The sequence below is a fragment of the Nematostella vectensis genome, chromosome 15, assembly GCF_932526225.1.
Source record: "Nematostella vectensis chromosome 15, jaNemVect1.1, whole genome shotgun sequence".
Lineage (NCBI taxonomy): Eukaryota > Metazoa > Cnidaria > Anthozoa > Actiniaria > Edwardsiidae > Nematostella > Nematostella vectensis.
This window is the reverse complement of record NC_064048.1, coordinates 7,079,694-7,085,444: the sequence shown is the minus strand read 5'-3', so window position 1 is coordinate 7,085,444 and position 5,751 is coordinate 7,079,694.

Below are 5,751 nucleotides of genomic sequence, written 5' to 3'. Positions count from 1 at the left end.
AAAGATGAAAATAAAAAAAAATGGCCATAGGTTAACGAAACACGTAGGATGCTGCATAACCTAAAAGGTGATAATTTTGATTGAAAAGAACTCGTAGGAGGATAAAAATGTTTGTTTTGGTTATCACGGTCAAGGTTATAAAAATTTTAAAGGCTGTTATGGTAAAAGTTATAAATTAAGTGTTTTCCTTCTTTCTATTGTTCCAATCGTACGCTAGAGATATAAATAGGCACTTGATCATGCATGTACTAGAAAAAATTAAATATGAAAAAGACTGTCAAACAAAACAACGTTATTATTTTTTGTTTTCTTCATCTTTGTAGTCACATACGCAGTTGTTCTTACTTCTGTCACTCAATGCCATCTTACCTTTGTCACGCAATGCGTTCTTATTTTTGTCACGCAATTCGTTTTCGCTTTTGTCACTCAATGCGTTCTTACTTTTGTCACGCAATGCGTTTTTATTTTTGTCACGCAATTCTTTTTCGCTTTTGTCACTCAATGCGTTTTTACTTTTGTCCCGCAATGCGTTTTTACTTTTGTCCCGCAATGCGTTTTTACTTTTGTCCCGCAATGCGTTTTTACTTTTGTCACGCAATGCGTTTTTACTTTTTTCACGCAATGCGAGGTCAGAACGGCGAAGTAGACTAAGAAATAAAAAATGACGCTATTTTCTTTTAAATGGGTTATATACAGAAAGACCGTCACAGGCCTCGCAATACTAGGGGCACAATATAAAGACATTAAGAAAACTGGAGGGAGGGGGAAGCCCAGCCAAGCCCCTTCTGGTTATCTCCTTGTGTGTAATACAATTTCAAGGTTTCAATAAATGAAGAGCCCTTGCCGAATCCTAAATGTACTTAGTGGCACTTAGCTAAGTCGAACCTTCAAAGGAAATGAAAGTTTGAGTAATTGGAGTAGAAATGACTGAAAATTGTTCTCTAGGAAATGAGTTGTTAGTTCAGTCCGTTATCCGAGTTCGTGTTTCAACTGTTTATTTTTATCCATTTCCATCCGCTTGATGATGTGAGACTCAAAGTATTGATCTGGAAAATCATAGTTCATTTAGAAATAAACCTTGATGGTAATTTTGATATGCCGCATATGATTTTGACTGTTCTCGAGCTTTCTCACATAACACTAAAACACACTTTAACAGTGCAAGTACCCCTAGATGAGTTTTTACTCTCCCTTAATATACTACTCGTTCTTACCTATCACGGAGCCAGAAGCCATTTAGCTTGAGGGTATTGCAGGATGCAATGAAGAAATAAAGAAGTCTACCACTTAAATACTTCGATACCCTCCCCTTGTCAGACGTAAATAGAGTAGGTAACTTGATGAGTTCGCTATTCTAACGCTAAGAAAGGATAGAGTACTTTTAACAACGAGTTCAGAGAAAAAGATACTGTTCAACGGGGACGGGTAGGTAAGGCGAATGCTGAATGGAAAATTCAAACGTTTATTATAACTTTTTTTTAAAGCTTCAAACAACAATTTTAATTGTGGAGGTGGACAGTATTTTATCATGACCCTTTCCATTCTCAACCATACAAATCGAAAACAAAGCATCGACCCCCACCCCCTCCCCCACCTTATCTGCGCGCAGAAGTGATTCAGAATCGTACGTCAATCTTTTTTCAAGAAAGATTGAGGATTTTGCAAAACTCACTTTCATCTAATAAGTGTTCGTGCTAGCTTTGCAAATATGAGAACCTTAGATAAGGGGGCCGTAGTCGTGTTGTACATTTCTAAAAAAACCTTTATTTTGCAGGGTTTTTTTTATTTTTAAAATACTTTACTTATGATGTATGTATTGAAACTTTTTTTCAGATTGTAGATAGACGCCAGCGCTATACAATAGAGTAAAAGATACAAGGTAAGGGGTTCTTGGACTATTATGGAATGCAATTACTGAAAATATTCGTGTATCCCAACGCTGCTATGCAGCGTTGTATGCTTCACCGATGCTTGCGGATGTCCTTCATATTCAGGTTGCCCCTTTACGCATAGAAAGCAAATGCCCGCTTTGCAACACAGTGGCAATACTAGGCACGATTATGTCAGGATGGAGGGGGGCTGAGACAAACCCATCAAAAGCAATTTAGCGTGACGTGACGACTATCGAGTAACGTAGCAGCTGTAGTGTAAGCATATGACATTTAGACCTCACTCATCTCCCCTAAATTCCGCGTGAAGGATCGGACGACAGTATTGGCTGTTCCACAAACGCACAAACTCACCTTATAGCAAACAAACTCTGCTTGGGGAAGTCGTCAGACAGAACTAATCGTAGACTCTCTGAAATACTCCCCGGTTTATTCCAATGAGGTAAATATTTATTTACAATTGATCTCCAAGCTAACACTGCCTGTACACGCAAATAAACATGTCAGCAAAAGGGCAGGGAGGGTGGGCAAAATTTATCGTTACAGTAGTTGAAGCTTAACGGTAGGTTTAGAGCGAATGACTTTACTTTGGGTGTGGCGCTTTATATAGGTGGGTAACGACCAACGAGAACGCTTATAGTGAGGTATATCACGATAAACATATTCAGTCATACATGTGCTATCGTAGCATGTTACGCGTACTCGTACGATATAATTTATGAACGACCGTTGAGCCTGGCTCCGGCGCTCCATTAACTGACGTCCCTAGTGATGACGGTCATTTTCGATTTCCCATTGCTTGGGTCTCATAGCTGTCCTATATCCAGGTTTAACTCTATAAACGAACTCTTACTTGTGACCCACGGGTGTCCGTTATATACAGTACTGATATACAATGGGTAAGTTGTTGTACGTTTTACTGTACAACAGACACTTGCTTGGTACCAAGTGTGCCCGTTATACACAGGTTTTACTGTACAACAGACACTTGCTTGGTACCGATTGTGCCCGTTATACATAGGTTTTATTGTACAACAGACACTCCCTAGGTACCGAGGGTGTCCGTTACACACAGGTTTTACTGCACAACAGACACTTGCTTGGTACTGAGGGTGTCCGTTATACACAGGTTTTAATGTACAACAGACACTTGCTTGGTACCAAGTGTGCCCGTTATACACAGGTTTTACTGTACAACAGACACTTGCTTGGTACCGATTGTGCCCGTTACAGGTTTTACTGTACAACAGACACTTCCTAGGTACCGAGGGTGTCCGTTACACACAGGTTTTACTGCACAACAGACACTTGCTTGGTACCGAGGGTGTCCGTTATACACAGGTTTTACTGTACAACAGACACTTGCTTGGTACCGAGGGTGTCCGTAACACACAGGTTTTACTGCACAACAGACACTTGCTTGGTACCGATTGTGCCCGTTATACATAGGTTTTATTGTACAACAGACACTCCCTAGGTACCGAGGGTGTCCGTTACACACAGGTTTTACTGCACAACAGACACTTGCTTGGTACTGAGGGTGTCCGTTATACACAGGTTTTAATGTACAACAGACACTTGCTTGGTACCAAGTGTGCCCGTTATACACAGGTTTTACTGTACAACAGACACTTGCTTGGTACCGAGTGTGTCCGTTATACACAGGTTTTATTGTACAACAGACACTCCCTAGGTACCGAGGGTGTCCGTTACACACAGGTTTTACTGCACAAGAGACACTTGCTTGGTACCGAGTGTGCCCGTTATACACAGGTTTTACTGTACAACAGACACTTCCTAGGTACCGAGGGTGTCCGTTATACACAGGTTTTACTGTACAACAGACACTTCCTTGGTACCGAGGGTGTCTGTTATACACAGGTTTCACTGCACAACAAACACTTGCTTGGTACCGAGGGTGTCCGTTATATACAGGTTTTACTGTACAACAGACGCTTGTGTCCCGTGGGTGTCCGTTTAACAGAGGTTTTACTGTTTAACGGATACTTGCTTGGTCCCATTTGTGTCCTTTATACACATGTTTCACTGCAAAACAGACACTTGTTTGGGTCCTATAGGTGTCCGTTATATACAGGTTTTACTGTACAACAGACACTTGCTTGTATCCCGTGGGTGTCCGTTTAACAGAGGTTTTGGTGTACAACAGACAATTGGTTGGATCCCAGGGGTGTCCGTTATACACAGATTTTACTGTAAAAACAGACACTTACTTGGTCGCATTGGTGTCCTTTATATACAGGTTTTACTTTACAACAGACACTTGCTTGGTCTCTGTGTCCGTTATATACAGGTTTCACTGTACAACAGACACTTTTTTCGTACAATTGGTGTCCGTTATACACAGGTTTTACTGTACAACAGGCACTTGCTTGATCCCGAGGAGATCAAGGGGATCTGATCTCAAATCAGCTAATGGAAATGGGTGCTTTCTACAAGTTGGTATTGTGTCTGTGACAAAATGGCGGGTTTTAATACCCCAAGGTCACGATTTGACGTTAATGTTTGTGTAACCTTGGAAGGGTATAAGGATAAAAAGTATCAAGAGATCAAAATGGACGTGACAACATTTAAAATACTAGATTACCATCAAGCATAATATGTCCGATCCAGTAGAATGTTATACCCCAAGGTTATGAGGGGATTAAAAAAAATATATAGCGCTTATTTGTACTAATATAGATTTCACAAAATCGGAGCAGTCGTTGAGCCTTCGAATCATCAATATAAATAGGGGTTATTTGCCGGTGAAGGTCCGTATCGTGAAATACCGTGACCGAGGTCTTGAAAATACTTGGAATCTCCGGACCGCTCTTATTAGCCAATCAGAATGCAGGATTCGTTACCGTGACCCCTAAGAAAAATAAGCTATTTTATTTACCGTGAAGTGCAGGCTTATAGCGTTTTACAATAATTTGATATTCAGTATATAGCGCAAATTATCATGTGATTTTGACCTATATGCGCCTATCCATAAATCTATAATGAATTTGCGGTCATAAAATATGACACAATTATATGATTTTAATAATTATGAGAACATATAATAATTATGAAAATATGTATATCTGTGGGTGTTTATAACAATTTTCATATATTAAAATCTATAATTAAAAAAGTAAGAAAATGAATAGCAAGGTTTGTTACAAATGAAAAATATAACATTTTCAGGTTAAAACTAGTGATGTTACAAATATCGGTTCCTTGACACCCTTTTCCAAAATCTTAAAGGGTATATTAATTAGCCAATAGCTAGGAGAGATTTCTGCCGACGTAATGGGTACCACGTAGATCGTTCCTGGCACAAACTAAAATCCCTTTACGTGATGTTACAAATTTCGGTTCCTTGACACCCTTTTCCAAAATCGTAAAGGGTATATTAATTAGCCAATAGCTAGGAGAGATTTCTGCCGACGTAATGGGTACCACGTAGATCGTTCGTGGCACAAACTAAAACCCCTTTACGTGCGAAAAAACAACAGGTAAAATGGTGATGCCAATGACAACCGAAGAGAAAGAAAGAGGTAAAGAAAATATTGATTATGATTATGATAACGATGAAGATGATGATGATTACAAAGATGATCATTGTGAAGGTTATAATGATGTTATTGTTGGCGATGATAGTGGAAGGTTGTTGTTGTTTTGGGATGTTGATGGGAATTGCGATGGTGAAAATGGTGATTATGATTATGATAACGATGAAGATGATGATGATTACAAAGATGATCATTGTGAAGGTTATAATGGTGTTATTGTTGGCGATGATTGTGGAAGGTTGTTGTTGTTTTGGGATGTTGATGTTGATGGTGAAAATGGTGATTATGATTTTTCGATATGCCTG